Source organism: Aulonocara stuartgranti, assembly GCF_965226115.1.
Source record: "Aulonocara stuartgranti genome assembly, chromosome: 23".
Classification (NCBI taxonomy): domain Eukaryota; kingdom Metazoa; phylum Chordata; class Actinopteri; order Cichliformes; family Cichlidae; genus Aulonocara; species Aulonocara stuartgranti.
This window is the reverse complement of record NC_138958.1, coordinates 24,334,134-24,353,706: the sequence shown is the minus strand read 5'-3', so window position 1 is coordinate 24,353,706 and position 19,573 is coordinate 24,334,134. Positions and strand designations below refer to the sequence as shown.

The 19,573-nt window shown below is 41.8% G+C and overlaps 1 long non-coding RNA gene across 1 annotated transcript in view; it reads right to left on the bottom strand.

Annotated features, from left to right (window-relative positions):
- The window catches only part of LOC309700524, a 29,926-nt gene extending 17,769 nt beyond the window's left edge, over positions 1 to 12,157 (bottom strand). The window contains exon 1 of the long non-coding RNA XR_014274686.1: positions 12,026 to 12,157. This is a non-coding gene — a long non-coding RNA (uncharacterized lncRNA). The remainder of the gene's footprint in view (positions 1 to 12,025) is intronic.
- Between the last annotated feature and the right edge of the window lie 7,416 nt (positions 12,158 to 19,573).

The following is a 19,573-nucleotide window of genomic DNA, read 5'->3' as shown; positions in this document are numbered from 1 at the left end:
AGGGAAATAATGGTTGGAGACTGTAGCATGACCAAACTTATTGCAACTGTGTGGAATAAATAAATAAACTTTCAAAGACAGGGCGACTACACTTCACTTCATTGAAACAATAAAGCAGGACTGCAGAGATAATTTGATCTTTTAATGTAATCTGTTTGTGATAAATGGTCAAAAATTTCAAATCTGCTGCTGAATATACTTGAAAACTGAAACTCAGATATACTTCTACTATATTTGCATATAGCCAGAAAACAGCCAGTTGGCAGCCGGTTGTATTGCAATACGTCACAGACAAGTTTATGCTCATTGGACAGATTGAATCACAACGTGTTGGCAATCTGTTTGTGTTTATAAATGAGACACTGTTTGCTAACCTTCTTGGACCATGATAGGTTGGCAACAGGTTGCTTCCTATTAGGCAATCTGTGCGATCACATTGTGACCAAAAACGGTTGTGCAGAAGTTGAGGTTGTTGTGTTGCCACAACTACTGGCAATCGCTAAATACGTATGTTCCAGGGAGAGAATGGTAACAAGGCACAGTTTAACTCAATCGGACAATAAAAAGTGTGGGAAAAGAACAAAGGCAGGAAGTGAAAACAGCAGTCACATTAGAAAATACCCTTCAAAATAAAAGCGGACATGAAATATGGATACATAAGAAAAGAAAGATGTAAAAGATCAGATGACACGTGACAAAAGACACTTAACATGAGAGAAAACTAAACATCAGTGGCACGAGTCCAGCTCATTTATGATTAACAACAACAATTAAATGATCTTATGGAGATTACACAAAAACTTTTTTTCCCCCCAATATCCAAGTAAGAGTAAATCTATTCCCAACACCACTGTTTTTGTTTCAGCAGCTAATACTCACCAGGTGTGCCAGCTGGTTGCTTAGTAACATGAATTAGGATAATGGTGCCATAGACTCAGACACAGGTGATTGGAAGAAATATCAACATATTAATCAAATTGTAACATTTGCAAATGTAGTTAAACTTGTGAACATTTTAGAATCAAGATTATGGTTAAAAAAAAGGCAAATGTTTGTTTTAACACTGGGTCACTGGGATGTTTTGGTTGCTACTCTGTATATTGTTCCTAAATCATCCTGTTTTTTTAGCTTTATTAATGTAATTGATGTTACTGAGTGATGAACTGGCAAGCCTGGCTTGTATTAGCTTTTATTTTGAGCATTTATGAGGCAATGATGTTTTTCCAAGCTTAAATCATGAAACATTCCCATGTCGTTTTCAGGGTTTATCCTTTTTTTAAGAAAAAAAGAAAAACACGTGTCCAATCCTCGTAGCTAAACCTGACTCGGAGAAGATTTTCTGAAGCACAAAATCGGGACACCTGATGGAAATGGATGCACTCTGCACTCCCGCGCAGCCATTAAACAGCCCATTTTATGCATGTGAGATTATCAGTTCCACTGTATCATTCCCCAGGTGTGCTGGAGTAGGGACCTCGAGTGTTGTCCCAGCTGTTTGGATTGCCTCTCCTCGGAGCTGCAATAATGTGGTAGATTCTAATCAATACTCAGCGCCTGAAGAAGAATAGATCACGGAGCTACAGCTGGACTCCACCTCACTGTCCATCCCCCTGCTGGTTATGAATCAGCATCCTCTCCCTCCAGAGGACAAGAAAGCAGTGTCTACACACATGCATATAAACACAGTCTCCAAGAGAAGCTGAACCTTGACCCCTGACATTTGACCCTTGACCCGTCTGTCTGATGGCCTATTGATTACGTCTGGCCTCGCTTGGGTAATTGTTGCCTCACAATTACTTCACATGTTGTGTTGGGGTCTGCATAACGGCGATTTAGCCGTGTGAATATTGCACGAGAGCACTCGAGACCGCGGGACACAAGTCTCGCCTCATTTCAGGAGATTACACCGCACACTGGACAGACAATTGCTGACAGAGTTCTTGTGGCTTCAATGAAAAATAATTGCTTTCCATACAAAAAACTGTAATGTTTCAGATTGAAGGGTGAGGCTGAAATAAAGAAAAGTAATCAGGGACATTTCTGGCTTCTCTAAAGGAGAAGGGTCTGAGGCATGTCATGTGGTACACTGAGGGGCTGCCTCCTACTGTCCAATTTCCTGGCCTCATTGCGTGCGTAACCATGAGGAAATGAGAAGCCAGCCCCTCTCTGGGTTTGCAGAGTCACGGGTGGCATTTCAGAGGAGGGGCGCCTGTTTTGGTATGAAATGGATTTGAGTGTCTTTCAGATAAATTCACAATAAAGATCTTGCACCCCATTTCATACATGATATGACATGAGCAGCTTCTTTAAAAAAGAAACAAAAAAACATTTAGAATATTTGAATTGCGACGAGGCAGGCGACCCTGAAACAATGATGTAAATGAAAGCGCGGTCCTCTCCCCTCGGCGCCTCAGAAGGACGACTCGATGTGACTCGACCGTTGCCGTGGCATTACAAATGAAAGAAAAGGATCTTTTTGTTGTCTGTCGTCGACACATCCCGCGAAAGATCTCAAAATCGCCTCGGCAAATTGAGTTTGTTGTGTATACAAGTACCTGCCAGATTTAATATCGAATGGATGATCCAAAATGGATTTTTGATCCGGGGAAAATGAGGGGAGATGTCTGTAACAACAAAAAGTGGGAAGGAGTAAAAAAAATCCATAACCCTCTCAAGCTAAAACCCCGCTCCTGGGCGCGGAATATATTATCCTCTTCCTTGCTCTGTCTCTGTCCCTTTTACGAGTTGTTTTCATGTAAAGAAAAACCTATAGGCTTGACCTCCGCGTCAGTTTGCCTTTGGCAATCCACGGATTGCAAGTTTTCAATGCTTGATCCTCAGGGAGGGATCCAAGTCAAACCCTATAAATATTTCAAGACTATTTCTTGCTTCCTAGACCTCTTACTAACACACTTGCCTCTGTTGGCAAGCAAATTCTGCCTGTTTACATTCGCCACTAACTTGTCATCACTTTAAATTCAGCCTTGTGCAGTGGCTTAATGAGAGAGGCAGATACTACCATATTGCATGTTTAAATGTTTTGCCAACAATCAGACCCTCTCGCTCAAAAGGATTCATGGATACCGATCAATATTTTTCGAGTCTAAAGGGTCCTTCGCTGAAGAGACGAAGGCGGAGGAAAAAAAAGAAAAACAACATAAGATGGAGCTTAAAACTGATTCCATGCTTTTCTCCCCCTCGTGTTTGAATGACAGATTCACATGTTGAGAGAAGAATCCCCTAAAAATTAAGTGTTGGGAGTCTTTAGAGATACATCTCGACATCTGGTCGCCATCTGAGGGAACCTGGAGCAAGGCCAAGGATACTCCAAAAAATGAAAATGACTTCATTATGAGGGAATTATCACTGGATAGTGACTGAATAGCTGGAACTATCTCACAAGCTGAGTGGGGTGATTATAAACCGCTGCAGGAAACTTTATATTTATGCTGTAAATGAATGAATTAGGCTCTTTTGGTGTAGACGGAGTGAGACGTTGAGGTGCGCGGTCTGCGTGAGGCTAAAATAAAGGCAGAACCACACAGCTCAGTTGCACCTTGCTACTTACAGCACTCCCCTTCCCCTGCTCATAATATAAAGTGACATTATTTGCTCACATAAAAACGAGTGCTGTTGAAATATGGTATTTTTATCAAGGCTCTTAAACTCTTTGAAGTGATAAAAAATGCTCTTAGAGGGAAAAAATACAACAGTGGCTGGCTTAACAGTTTTAATTGTTGCTTTAAACAAAGGGATTGAGGCAGTATAAGAGGATCAGTGTGACAAACAGTCCCAGCGGTCCCTCTATCATACACAATACTCGAAAGGTAACAAAAGCGAGAACAAAACAGTGCTGGAAAACTTCCAGGAATCCATTTTAACATCAGCTCTGGGTGAATCAAACACTTTAGAGTAGGACACATCAGGTGCTCGTGAAACTAGCACGCAACCTTTCCAGTCGCTGAAAGGAAAAGCAAAAAAAACCCCAACAACAACAACAAAAAGCCCATAGAGTCGATATGGATTCAAATAAGATCTCATATCGAGGTTTGTTTAGTTATTTATTTATTTTTAATAATATTGTTCCCAAGCAGCCGCAAATCCAAGTTTAAGAGACGATGAATAACAAGCTCCCCCTTGGAGCAGATGACTAATTGTCAGCCTCATTATTTTGTTGTTGCTGGGTAAAATCCTCACAACTCCAGCTCTGTTGATTTGTTGACGCTTCTGCGAATCTGGCATCAAATATTCATTCATTATTGCATCAGAAGCACCTCTATGGAGGAGAACGAAGAAATCTTTTAAAGGGGACCTCGTGTGCTTATTTCTAGTCTCTTATCTTCACTGTCAGACTTTGCATGATGCACACTTCAGAATAATAGAATTATCTTATACCGGGCTTCGATGCAATCCTTCAGGTGAATTTCTGTCCAAAGCAAGTTGTTTTAGTTCCCTTTGCACTACTATAGGTTGGAGATGATTGGCTGGCTGCCCCTCGTAAACAAGTTTGAACCACATGTGGACAGGGCTTTTGTGTCCTTAAATGAATGAACACCATTATACACTTGGTGTGCCATCATGTAGAGTACGAACAGTATGAAGGACAAGCTTCTTGATGTGAAAAGTGAAAGCAATGCAGAAAAGCTTAAGCCTGCATTACTTTTTCAGAGCCAGCAGGGGGCGACTCTCGTGGTTGTAAAAAGACTTCCCAGCAAATGGTTGAAATGGCGTCATCTTATTGGTCGTAACTACTTTGATACAATGAACAGATGTCAGACCGTCTCTTCAGCCTGGACTCACGGACGTTTGTGAAATAGTCACAGGAAAAGTAATCTATGTTTTCGTGTTCATTACGGGTTTTTTTTTCATATTATTAAGCATTAACTTGCAAGTAATGGATCTGAATGGGACATAGATTTCGTGCCAGCTAGCTGTTATTTCAAACAAACAATGATGTTTTTGTAAAGCTAATCAAGTAGTGTTTGAGTTCTTACCCTAAATCAGTACTTTTTAATTCCTTAACCCTAACACAGTAGGGTTTGGATTGGTGTATAACGCTAACCAAACAGCATATTGGTAATTAACAACGTATTTAAAAACCGTGTGTGAAAAATTGTAAGAGGTAGGACTCAACTTGCATTTCTCATAGTTTTTTTTTTTTTTTTAATGAATAAAATCATATTCAGAAATACTAAATAATGCCAAGAAAGACATGTTGAGGAACACGAATCAATGGATTATAGGTCATGACATTATCACAAACTGCTTTGTGAACTCAAGTAGAAAAACAGCCAGAAACAGAGTTTTCAGCAGGGTGAAGCATGACTTTTTGGTCCTTTTTGCTCGCATTGAAGCTTTGGCCAAGTGCTTCATAACAACAGTAAAAATATTGTCTTGACCTGCTCTTAAAAAGTTAATGTAGAGTCCACAGATCTCAGTTGTAACGGCACTGTATTACAGTTAAGGAGCGGCAACCTCAAATTCACTGTCTTCTTTAGTTTTCGGTCTGGAACGAGGAACCATCACAAGGTGAACAGCCTTCCGGTTGTACACAAATGCAAGAGTCTGTTTATGCAGATGTGTGACCATGCAGAGCTCTGAGAGTGATCTCCAAAAGTTCTTAAAGTCTGAACCATATGGGGGGCCAATACGAAGATGACAAAATAGGTGTAGCCTCGCAGCCACATTTTGGACTACTTGTAAGCAATCCAAAGAGAAACATTTTGATGCTGTTTAGATATTTTCTGAAAAGGCATTCGAACTTTTAAATCGGCAACCATGATTTGTTGGTTAACAGCCAGCAAACGCAGAGACAAGTGGTACAAATGGCTTACATAATCCTGTGTGACAACTCTGACATAAATTTGGTCGACGTGCTAAGCCTATTGACAGGCACAAAGGTTTGGGATGGATGGCCCACTAAGTTGTGTTTTAGTGCTACTGTAAACAGGATTAGCATTGGCAGGTATCGGGCTACGAGGGATACAAACAGCTTGGCACTCCGTAGGGAATGGACTGATGCAAATACCAGCTAATGAACTCGGCTGCTGTTTGTAACAAGGCAAAGAGATGAGCGGTGGTGGGGGGGGGGGGGGGGGCAAAAAAAAAAAGTTGAGGACGAGTGAATGGGCACAAGATTGATTAGTTTGGAAAATGGCCAGCGGGTCAGTTTTTAATAGCTTATGGTGGATTTCCAAGCGTGCTCAAGCGCCGCATATCATCCTCTACCTCAGACTCTACCTTTGTTTTAGCTCGTCCCAAGTTAACGTCGAGGAGGCTGATCTACTGTATCCCCCATTCGGATCAGAAGGTGCTGCATCAAGCTGTCTCTTCTAAAGACGGGACTTTATTGGGCCGTCTAAATCTGTCCTGTACGCAGAGCCGAACAATGAGGCCTGGAGAAAAATGGACGCCACCTGGCAGTTTGAAAGAAGGACAGCCGTTTCCCGCTGTAATCCATTCAGTGTAATCACCTGGGGGGCTTGCTGGAGAAGCCTCACCCACCCCTCCCTCCGCTCCCTAAACACCATTCAGCAGCGACACGGTGATGAAGTGCAGGGTGAGGAGAAAGCCAAGTGTCCCTTTTAGAGATGATCAACTATCATGTTTTTACAACCACTGCCCCCCCCCCTCCCCCCCCCCATTGATGTCGATGGCTCTTCTGGCTTTTTTTTTTTATTTCTTCAGCTGCTTGAGCATGACAACAAACTCTAATACATTTTTCCTTCCTTGTCCCTCCTCTTCCACATACACACATGCTATGCACACAAAATATTTGGTGTCACCTATTCAGGGGAAGAGGCGCTGTAAATCGCATGTCTGCGGGGAGAGATCGAAAGCAATTACCATTAGATGGCGGCTATCGTGAGCCAAGTGTGCATCGGCCTAGCAGCTGACTCTCAATGCTCCCTCTCCACTAACTCTGTGTGCATGCAATTTAACCGGCGGATCAATAGCTAAAGGCAGTTAGTGGCCTTGCAGCACTCCCTTCAACTGGGAGCGCTACGGCATCAGGCAGCGGGCAAATGTCAAAATGTTACGCCGTGCCAGACAAAAAAGGAGAAACAGCCACAGAAATTGTTCTTCTGAAACATTATTGACACCCTTTAACTCACATTTCCACCCTGCACACAGCAGCAAAGTCAATTCTCATTTAGGAAGGTGGTGCAGCAGCTGTGGGGACCAGTAGGTGAGGGGGTGGTGGCGACCAGAGGGTCAGCAGGAGCGAGGCTGGAGGGATCAAAAGGATCAGAGGTCAGAGATTGGCCCAAGGTCAAGGTGACAACAGCAGGATATGAGTGCAGGGAGGCCTTCATCTCCACCGTGGCCTTGGACAGGATCAATACCATTAAAGATTCTGTCTGATCCACCACTCCCCTCCCTCCTGCTGTTTTCAGTCTCACTCCTCCTCCTTTACTTCTCCCCGTACAGTTCTCACTTTCTAAAATATCTCCTGTTTTCACTTCCTTTTTCTTGCCCTCTTTGCTTCTTTCTCTTTTCTTTCTTTCTTTCTTTCTTTCTTTCTTTCTTTCTTTCTTTCTTTCTTTCTTTCTTTCTTTCTTTCTTTCTTTCTTTCTTTCTTTCTTTCTTTCTTTCTTTCTTTCTTTTACAGCGGATTCATTTAATCAGCTGCCGCCTCGCTCCCCTTCGTTTGCGCCGTCACTTATGGAGGAGCAGGTCCAATCTTGATACTGACCCCCCGTCTCCCCTCGCACAACCCCTAGACGCACGGGCCCCGCTGAAAAACGGACAGGAGATAACTCGGGCCCCCATATTGTTTGAACAGCATTTTATTAAGCCGAGCGCTCTCTTTAATATTTACATTGGCGCATCGGAGGCTTCAGAAACGCTTTAGGCAATTACACACATGACCAAGTCGATAGCCACAGAAACAGCAAAAAAGCCTTTATCACGCCGCCAGGAGAGTATTGCCAATTCCGCCGCCTAGCCGTTGATGTAGTTTGCATTTCAATTAAAAAAAGGCTGCAATACTGGTCTTTTATTCAAAGTCATTGTCGTAAGAGGGATCCACAAAATGCGGCCAGAATAGAGTATTTTGTGTATGTATGTGTAATAATGCAGGAACATCACACAAGCTGGTGTTTGGAATCACAAAGAAGCAGAGGTGCAGTATTCAAGTGCAAAAGGGATGTATGCGACTGAACGTAGGAATTGTGGAAGAGGCTGATGATGCCGAGTTTGAGATTTTGACGAGGAGTTCATGGCCCCGTGTTACATTGGGATTGTTCTGTAAAAGCATGGGGGTGTTGGTAAATTTTGCTAATTTTCTGGAGAAATTACAGCTGAATTTGGCTCTATTGTTTGTCTCAAATAGTGAAGCCTTACAGGCAAAAACTAATTTTTTTGTGCAACGGTTAATTTTGAGATTTACGAAATACATTTTTCTCTCCTGTCGCGTTTTATTTTAGACGAACAATTAAAAGACACAAAAGAAAATATACATTTAGACATTTATATTATGTATTTATATAAATGCATACTCAAACACAAGATTTCAAGTTTCACAGCTACAACTATAACTACACTAACTACAACTAATTATTAACTACAACAGCAGTTAATAATTTTACCTATTAATGGTTATTTATATTAAACTGGGATTTTTACAGAAATCTCTACTTCACTGCTTTCCAGTCTTACTCATGTTGATATTCAGAGGGGTTTGTTCCTCCCTGTGAGGAAGTTTCAATAATATCTATTGGTCTGATTTTATTATGCACAGTAAACGCTTTAGTTTAATTAAATGAAAAGGCCAAAACCTGAATCAGAAATCCAAACCAGGCTGGCAAAAGATGGGCAAAAGTCCTAGGCTCCATTTAGATTACACCTACATCACCTGCTGAGCCATGGAAACCCATGCTACGAAGCTCCCAGCTCACTAACCACTTAAACCTTGATTGTCGATGATCTAAGATAAAAGAAGTCCTATTACAACATCAGTGATTTCAAAGGCAGTTTGTATGGCTAGCTGCTTGATTTTATACACCTGTGGGAACCGGGCTGAAAACACCTACATTCAAACATTTATAGTGCTATGGACGTGTATAGTTCATGTGGAAAGCATGAAAAGGTAACACACAAGGACTGAGTGAAGACACAAAGGCTGAATATGAACCAAGGAAAAGGATAATAAGGCACTAGTGAGCTCAATCAGGAAATGACAATGGTGGGGAAAAGAATAAAGACAGGAAGTAAATAAACTTTAAACTTCTGAAATTCATGAAGAAAGAACTCAAACCAGCATGAAACATGCTTAGAAATACAACAACACTCATTTGTATGACATTGCTGAAGAAAACACAGAAATCACAAGAAAAGCTTGGAAAGAGTCTTTTTCATTCATAACCCCTGAATTGCACTGACTACAACTTAAAGTTATATCTAAAGCTGCATACAGGCCATTCCCTCCTTTGATTGCGGTGGAAAAGCCACTGAAAAGCAAAACACTTCAACCTAAACACACATTTTCACATCAGCCTCCTCAATTGCAAATCAAAAGCCCGAGTCTGCAGTGTAGGTGTGTGCCATTTCCACCATTCAGTTTCTCCTTGTGTTTTGCATTGTTAGTGGCAGCTGTGCTGAAAATGACCCCCTGCATTTGAAAAGCCTCTGCTCGTTGGCGGCCCAAGAAACAAACAGATAAACAATAGCAACAGAGGGGTTTGGCAATCAGGGGATTCTAATAAGGTATATGAGGTTGAGCAAGGAAGCGAGCTTTGCTTTGAAGTGCTCCCAGCCCTATCTCTGTACCCCCCGGTGGTCTTGCCTGCACAAGCGTCCATCAACAGAGAAGCAAGGCAGCGAGTGTGTATGCTTGGAGGATCATAGGTGGCTTTGATAATCACTCACATACTCCTAAAACAAATGCAATTACTAAGTTAATTGTGTTCAAAGTGGAGGCTGGCAGTGGAAGGAGAAGTCAGCAATCATGACTGTGCTGACGGTGCAGCCAGCATGGAGAATAATGGATGCATGCGGGGCAAATGCCGGGGGGGTTGTGGCGGTGGTGGTGTTAGTGGTGGTGGGAGGGGGGTCTGTGATTGCAGAATGGGCTTAAGGGGTGGAGGGGGCTGAGAGGGGTTTGAGTAAAGGGAGCGAGGGGGTTTGATGAGCGGTCGGGAGTACGGGTGACATGGTGCTGAGAGATGTGGTGCTGAGCGCCACCCGACTTGACCTGCCATTTATCAGAGGATAAACAGCGGGTCACCTGACCAGGAATGCAATGGCGTGATTGGTTGGCGAGGCTATTTAGTATGCAGGTGCCATTGTGCGGTGGGCGCTCGCCACGCACAGACCACGTCTGCTCCATCACAATGAATTATTGGTCAGAGGAATGATCAATTTGAATCGGCTGCATCCTAAGCCACGGTCAGAGGGAGAGGAAAGGTGAGGAGAAAAGAGGGTCAGAAAGTTGTGCGTTTTTTCTGTTACTCCAGGGTTCACTTCCTCAGCTACTCTCTCTTCTTACTTGGAATTTTTTTCTCAATCCAGAGATGGCAAAAATAAGGGAGAGGGAGGGAGGGGATTGGAGGGGTGACAACAGATGTGCTCCCTCCTTCAGAGAGCTGCTTGTTTGATGGTGACAGTGGAGCGTATCATGTAGCCTGAGGTGCTAACAGTAAATATTACAATACCACAAGATGCTCACTGCAAACACCATTTCTTGCTCTCTGCCAGTCAATTTCTCCTTTTTACCCCTGTGGTGCTGCTCTGCTGATGGAACCAAGTCTGAGAGAAATTCAGTCTGTGTGAGCGTCAGTATATACAAATACACACACTCATATATATATATATATATATATATATATATATATATATATATATATATATATATATATATATATATATATATATATACATATATATCTTTGTCTGTGGCATAAGAGTGTACAAGGCCAGATATTCAAACATGAAATTCAACTGTGAGTGTCTTTCTGACACATTACGAACAACTTAAATCATGATGGAAAAGAAAGTAAATCAACAAGGCACCATCAGCGAGAAAAAATGGCACTTTAAAAGGGCTTTCTGCAGAATAATAGGCGAGCCCGGGATTCATGGGATTGCATTTGGCTTCCTGTGGTGCTGGGGTGTCTTTGGCTCGCTCAGTCATTTCAGACAGAGCAGTGGTGCCGTCCCACCCTGGGCGCTGTACAGATGGGCTCATGTGTGGAGAAATGAGCCGCGAGCAATCATTCTCTCCTTCTCTTTCTTCCCCCCCCTGTCTCTCTGTGTTTGTCGACTTCTCCTTGCTTTCTGTTTACCTCTTTCTGCTTCCCCTCCCCTCGCTCCCCTCTGTCTCATGTCTGTCCCTTCATCTTCTCTACCTCTCATTATCACCCCCCAACCCTTCATGCATCTTTTTCCTCTCTTCTTTTCTCCATCGCTCTTCCTTCCCCTCCCTCTATTCCTACCCCCTTCTTTCCCCCCGTAGTGACTGTGTCCTGGGGCTGCAAAGTCTCGTCTCCCTGCAGTGGCAGTAGGAAGACTCGGCAGGAGGCCCGGCGAAACGAGCTCACCGAGACGCAGGAGCACATCTCAGGCTTGTGCTACCGGAAAATCTACCCGTTCACGCTCTGCCGCGCAGCCAGACGTGCTGATGGAGGCCGTGTGATGGGGAGATGTTGCAGAAGGAGCACATAGCCTCTGCTATTGTTTAGGTTGACACTTTCTTTACAGTAGCTCCAGCACAGTTAAGGTGTATGAACACAGTTAGCATTTCCACCCAAACTGACCTGTAGTTTCTGTCTTGTCAAAGAGCATTTTTTTACCCAGTGTTGAGCCTAAACAGTCGTTCTGGATTTATTACAGAGTGTGCTAACCATGTAAAGGTTTTCAACCCAAAGAGGCAAAATAAGATAGTAATTTACAAGGAAATAAGTGTATACTCCACTTGTCAGGCTTATGCTAGCATTTTTGCTGTTTAGCTAACTAAGACTTGATTCAGGCTATCTGACAGCAACATGTCAATTACTAACCTCTAACACTGTAATCTCAAACTCACTGTGGCTGCAGTTTCTTCCATTTCCCCTTGTCTTCTTTGTGACATAATATTGTGCAGATACTGCAACTGATTGTCAATATGTAAGCTAACCAGGGCTAGCATTAGCAGATGACTTCCCTACATGGCCCCATCATCCAAATATGTTGACAATCGCCAAAACATACACTTTACAAAAATTTGACTCTCATCCTAAAACCTAAACACATTAACTGGACCACTGTCTTTAGAGTATATTAGCATAACAATACATCTGTAGCTAGCCATACCGTTACAGGTACACAGTTTCATAGGCACATTTTTATGGTGTATCTATCATTGTATGACTGAAGTGCAGCCTTTGAGCTTTATTTCACGAGGTTGTACAATTTTTTTTTTGCATATTTAGAATTTATAAATTTTTTATTTTATGCAATTCATAAACAGTTGACACAATACTTTGGCAACTTAAAATGAAAGTCTGATTTTAAGTCCCATATTGATTGTTTGATTTAAAATACACTGTGGTAGTGTAGAGAGGGAAAACTAAAAACAACAAATATGTTTTTGTCCAAACATTATGGACCTGTTTATAATTCACTATAGATATTCACTAACCTTCAAAACCTTGCTGCTTTTTTTATTTTTACATTTGTAATTTAAGAAGCCCTGTATATTTTTTTTATTTTTGAAATGCTTAACCAGAACACGGATTATCATCTGTAAAGGTCAACTGATGAGCTTACCACTAACCTCTAATGCCAATCAATGTTACAAGTCTGATGTGTGGTCTACACTTAATTATGACACCTGGGAAAACGGCTACACTCAACTATTTTTTTAACAGTTGAAAGAATTTGGAATTTTTCACGTTCCCAATAGTGATTATATGCTTGTTACATTGTTTGGGGAACAGAAGGAGCATCTGGACCTAGAAATGGCCATTATGTCACACTAAAAAGTAGATAATATTTATCTGACTATATCCATATTAAAGTATATTCATGTATTGGGTGTTTGCTCAAAGCACTGACAGTTAATTTTTAGCTCCTCTGTGTTTTCTAGCTCTTAGTCAGCACTCAAGTCATCTATGTTTTCTTAATCTTTTCTCAGTATTTGAATATTTGGTCCCTGTTGGTGCCCCCCGTCTAATGCTGAGACAGAATTCTTCATTTCTTCTGCCACATCTCCCTCGATGATAAGTTCGGCATCTGAATCAATCGCAGGCAGCAGGAGTTCAGCGAGACGCCAGAGGCCTCCGAGGGTCAGCCAGTTAGAGTTTCACTTGAGGAAATAGGAGCGCTGTCAGCATTCTCCACTCTCATCCTCCAGCAGGCTGCAGCGGTGCTCCTATCAGGTTCACATGCTTCCTGGTTTAAATTACAAATAGGCTTTGGAGGAAGCGAACAATAAACAGCAAGCCATAAAAGAACAGCGAGGGACAAAAAGGGCTCGTTTGGTTTGATTAAATAATGTATTGATTAGGCAATGTGTAATTAGTATGGTCAGCAAATGTGTGTGGAGGGTGGATTGTTTTAACATAATGATGTGATTCTTGGTTTCCTGAGGTCATTATGGACAGATCAAAGGCTCCACCTTTTGTCTTGGTCATGCGCGGTATGGCTGCCTCTCATCATGTTTGTGCATATTTGTGCTGACTTTGCCAAAGGGGACACACATGCAATTCAACACATGGAATTTCTACACTTGTGAGGACAGTGGGAAACAAATGCAAAGGTTTCTTGCAAACCCTAAGCAGAAGCATCCAAACCAAGGGTTTAAATGCTCAAAACTGTTTGGCTCATTTTCACCATAAAAATAAATCATGGAACCATTGATTGGTAGGTGCAGCCTGCAGATTCTGTCCACAGTTTTCTTTCCAATGAAATTTTCCCAGCCTACTGTATGTGAAACCAGGTTTTCTAACCTTTGAAATTGTGGGCTGATCCTCAAAAGGCATCAAGTCAGAACTGACTCAAGTACCAGCACCGCATCAGTGGAAGGAAAAGAAGCATGCAGACTGAAGCCAATCACAGTGGTGACAGAGTTAAAGGCAGGGTACACACTGGACACGTCAATAATCTATCACAGGGTATTATTTAAAAGATAATACAGTGGAGTTTGTTTTCTTATTTGAGTGTAGATAGGTGCTTCTATCTGGCTAGATGTTGTTAAAAAATACTGCTAAAGGTGAGATACAATAGTTGTTCAGTCTGTTTTCAAAGGCATTTGTGTTGTTCTATATGCTAAAAAGTAGAATAGTTATTAGATAACTGGTTAGCTATTTTTGGAAAAACTTTCCATATTTGTTGCACTTACATGATTCAGATCTTTAAAAAAATATTAATAGTACAAAATAGAAAATCCAAGTTAATACAAAATTCAGTTTTTCATAGATGAAGATTTCATTTATTATGGGAAGAACGTTATCCAAACCTATCTGGCCCTGTGGTGAAAGTAATTGAACCCCTGTGTTACATCACAAATTAATTGTAATTAAGGACATTTTTTGAAAGCTGAGTTCAGTTTCATGAACCACATCCAGACCTGACAACTGCCAGACCTGCTGAATCAACAAATCACATAAATAGAACCTGTGAAGCAGGCTTAAAGATCTCAAAAAGCAACACGTCATGCCACAATCTAAGGAAACAGCTGAGAAACAGTGTGGAAAGGGGTCTGGAAAGGGTTACAAAACCATTTCAGAGTCTTTGGAGACTACAGTGGACCACAGTGAGAGACATTAGCCACACATGGAGAAAACTTGGATCAGTGGTGAAGCGAGAGGACATCGACGACTCATCCAGGAAGTCACGAAAGAACCACAACATCTAAAGAACTGCAGGCCTCACTTGCCTCAGTTAAGGTCACAGTTCATGATTCAACAATAAGACAGAGACTGGGCAAAAATGTCATCCTTTGGAGAGCTCAAGGAGAAAACCACTGCTGACCAAAAGGATCACAAAGGCTCATCTGACATTTACCAAAAACATCTAGATCAGGGGTGTCAAACTCATTTTCACTGAGGGCCACATGAGCATAATGGTTGACCTCAAAAGGCCAGATGTAACTGTAAAATAGTATAAATGTAATTCAATGTAACCAAATATAACATAAAATAAATGTAACTACTTCATAACATATTGACAAATGTATTTATTACTCATTCAAGTTACAAATATTACTGTGCATTTAAAAAGAGTTTGCTTGTTGTTCTGTTACTGTAACATACATCTAATCTAATTTGTCAAGTTAAGAAACCCACATTACTCCACTACTCAACAATCAAACTATTTAAGCAAATAAAGAAAAATATTTAAACAAGTTATGATAATAACTTTGGTCTCGTTTGAGAGGGTCAGAATAACATACGACCATAAATAGCGAGCTACCAAGAAAATGTGACAGATGTAGAATTTTACAAAAGCAAAGACTGCCCATAGCCTTCAGGAGTAAACATTTGTCTGCATAAACCTGTAAACAACAAAAACATTATTGCACATAAAGTAGTATAATATGTCTCAAAATAACAAATAAACATTGTCTCAGCTCACAACTAAGAGTTCAAAATGACACGCTGCCTGTCCTTGAAAACATCAAGTGGATCTGCTCTCCACCAACCTTATCCATTGATCATGTTCTGAAAACAACAAACACAAAACAACATGTAAGTGCTGTCATTAAATTGCACTTGGTTGCAATACATTTTATTATATTTTAAATAGGTTTTTAAAGTTACTTACCTATGTGTTTTCTGGCCTGATGTCTGACACTGTTTTCCTTTGGTCAGCGTGTCAATGTCTGGTTTTAGTTCTTGTGCTGTTGCAATCCGCAAAACAGCGTGGAGGTTGTCACCAGTGATGCGTGACCTGTGCTTGGTTTTGTTCAGATTCATTGTTGAAATCATCTGTTCGCACAAATAGGTGCTCCCAAACATGGACAAAACACGGGCAGCATGAAGTCGAAGCTGTGGCATTACAGCAGGGGACAGTAGACGGTAAAAGTCCACGACTGCAGCATCCTGGAACTTTGCTTTCAGGCCGCTGTCGCCTTGAAGCTCGATTAACTCGAGCTGAAGGTGATGGGGGGGCTTTGCTGACATCAGTGGTGAAAGGACTGGTAAAGATGGCAAAGCCCGAGTGTTGTGCTCTGAAGTCCGAGAAGCACCGATCAAACTCATTCATTAATCGGCTGAGTTTTGTAGCCAAACGAGCACATGAAAAAACACCCGGAAATGAGGCTGAGATCCTCTGACAAACAGAAAAGTGGACAAGATTGCCCTGTTCCACTTGGCTCTTCCATAGATCCACTTTATGCTGGAAACATGTGATCATATCGGACATCTGTGTGATGACTTGTTTGCGTCCCTGCAGCTTCTGATTCAGTTGCGTGAGATGCTCAGTTATGTCACATAAGATGGCAAAATCACACAGCCAGTTTGGATCTGACAGTTCAGACAGGAGTTTTCCTTTATTCTGCTTGAAAAGAGCAATGTCCTCCTTAAGCTCAAAAAAGTTGTTCGAGGACTTTGCTCCTACTCAGCCACCTCACTTCTGAATGAAATTTACAGTTTTCATGACCGTGTTCATTACATGATTCATCTCCAGCACCTTTCCGCACAAAGCTTCTTGATGGGTAATGCAGTGATACATTATCAGTGGTGTGTGACAGTTACTTTTTAGCAACCAGTCCTGCTTTTCCCCCACACATAGCAGGAGCGCCATCTGTAGTTAACGACACCAACTTTTCCCAGGGCAATCCAGTTTTACTTATGGATTTCTCCACCGCATTATAAATGTCCCGTCCCGTTGTGGTCCCATGCATGGCAGCTACATCCGAGAGCTCCTCGGTGACAGAGAGGTCCGGCTTAACGCCTCTAATAAAAATGGATAGCTGCGCCGTATCCGTGTTGTCTGTGCTTTCATCAACAGCTAATGAGAAAGCTGTGTAACTGCGAGACTCTTCAGTTAGCTGTGTTGAAAGGTTCCCTGCTAGCTCTGTGACTCGGTCGGCGATGGTGTTTCTTGACAAACTGACAGTTTGAAAAGTCTGTATCTGGTCGGGGCACACCTGCACACACACCTTCAGCATGCACTGCTTCAAAAACGTTCCCTCCGAAAAACATTTTGAAGCGCGGGCGATTTCTTCAGCCACAATAAAGCTAGCTCTCACTGCCATATCATTTTTGGCTTTGGCTTTTGTGAAAACATTCTGCTGCCATCACAGTTTGTCTTTTAATTCTTTGATTTTTTGGCTTATTTTACCATACTTGGCTCCGTGTTTGGTGTCAAAATGCCAACGTATATTGTACTCTTTGACTACCGACAATGCCTCATGACACAAAAGACATACTGGTTTTTCTCCTTGAAGCATAAACATGTATTCACCTTCCCATCTTTCTTGAAACATCCTTCCGTCTGCATCAATCTTTCTCTTCCTGGACATTTTGGGATCATTTGTGGATAGCTCTTATCACTTGTCGCATTAATTAAACACAGATATGGAATAGTGGCGGAATACTGTCACTGCACTGGTAACACAATCGACATATTGACATATAGACCTATTATAAGACACATTAACCACTCACCTTGAGTTTGACACATGTGATTTAGATGATCCCCAAGAAAATATTCTGTGGACTGACGAGACAAAAGCTGAACTTTCTGGAAGGTTTAAGTCCCGTTACATCTGACATAAAACTAACAGCATTTCATAAAAAGAACATCACAGCAACAGTCAAACATGGTGGTGGTAGTGTGATGGGGCTGCTTTGCTATTTCAGGACGACTTGCTGTAACTGATGGAACCACGAATTCTGCTCTCTAGCAGAAAAACCTGAAGGAGGATGTCCGAACATCAGTTCATGGCCTGAAGCTCAAGAGCACTTGGGTTATACAGCAAGCTTATCTTTAAAACATGTAACCTCTTGGTACCAAAAATCTCATCACTTGCCTTCAGATTCAGTACACAGATGAGTTACATAAACTGGTGTCTGAGATGTAGACTTACTTACTTACTGATGGCTTAAGCTGAAGTTAATTTTAACCTTAAGCTGTTACGTGTATTAAAAGTGGTGTAAATGCATTTGACGGACAGTTTTGGTGCATTTTATAAAGGACACTGAGGCGATACAGCTGACTGCTTTAACCCAGCGAGTTTTCTGCTAATAAGTAGGACAAAACTGGGACTCAGTCCAGTTAGTAACTGAATTATAATTGCATGTAAAGCATGCCAAAAATTTTCTGTATGCCACACATGAAATTACAAAAGTAAATAGCCAACAGAAAAGAAAGCAATGAGTGACGTTGTTCCTACATGTCCAATGAATTCAGGTTTCTCCAAGTTTCTAGCTAACTTTTTCAGAGTGTAAAGATCAGAAGATGAGAAAGTAGAACAGCCTAAACTTGCCTTGCTTTCCGAAAAAAAAAATGTCCTCACTTTTCAGGTTCTAACTCTAACTGGCTCTCACAAAGACACAAACACACCCACACAGTCACACACGTACGGCGCTGAGCGACTTCTTGGTCTCATTTCTCCACTTCACTTTATAATTCACACCCTCTTACCCTTCAGCGTACAAGACCATCACCTTGTTCACTTTTATTTCAAACTGCAGCCCTCGTACACGTTACAATTCGCCTCTCCCATTCTGCTGCTCTCAGCTGTCTCGCTGTATTACGCTGTGTTGTAGGACTGTCCTAACCCGGGGTGTCTTATCGTCTCTGCTTATAGTCTTTTCGTCAGTTTTCTACTAATTCTAGCCAATTTTCAGTTAGGTGCTATGAAAGCCTGATATAGTGTATGAGAGAAGAGAAGCTGGTGAAGGTTTGGGCTACAGTTTGTCCTTCTCCCTCACACTCCCCCACCCCCATCTTCCCCTATCTGGAAAATTCAATAGACTAACCTTAAGAATTTAATTGATGCTGCCAACGGGATTACAAAAGGGCCGGCCGGCACAGGCCGGGGACAGCTGATTAGCAGCAGGGGTAATTGTTAATTGATTGATGTATCTCCTTACCTCTCTCGCTCTATGGGTCTTTTAAAGAGTGTTTTGTTTGCCACAGTGGCAGCGCCAGTGCAGCCGAACATGGCATTACCATACATCTTGGCTTTTTTCCCCCTCCTCTTCCGTCTTTTAAAAACTACAGCCTCCTGGATATCTTTGTGTGCTGAGACAAAAGGCGGCTAAATATGGGTTTAAGGTCACTGATAAGTGCGTAAAGGGCAGTGATTCCCATTTGGAGCTGACAAAGGCAACTGACAACCTGCAGCTATGTATGGTAGGTATTGGAGCGCCGCTCCAAAATCTCTTTCCTGCTGTGTTTTATTTAGTGATCTGATTTTTTGCTAACCTATGCTTTCTATTTTCAGAAATTAGCTCAGCCAAGATAAAAGCCTGGTGATTCTAATGATTCTGAGGAGAAAAAAACAGGAGGTATGTAATAGCAAATAAGACAGAAAGAAACCAAGAGGAACACAGCGAGAGATTTGGATGTGTGTGAGCGTGAAGTGATGCTTTTGGGGTAACACAATCCTTCGCGGGTTCAGCAAACAGAAACAATCTGTCCA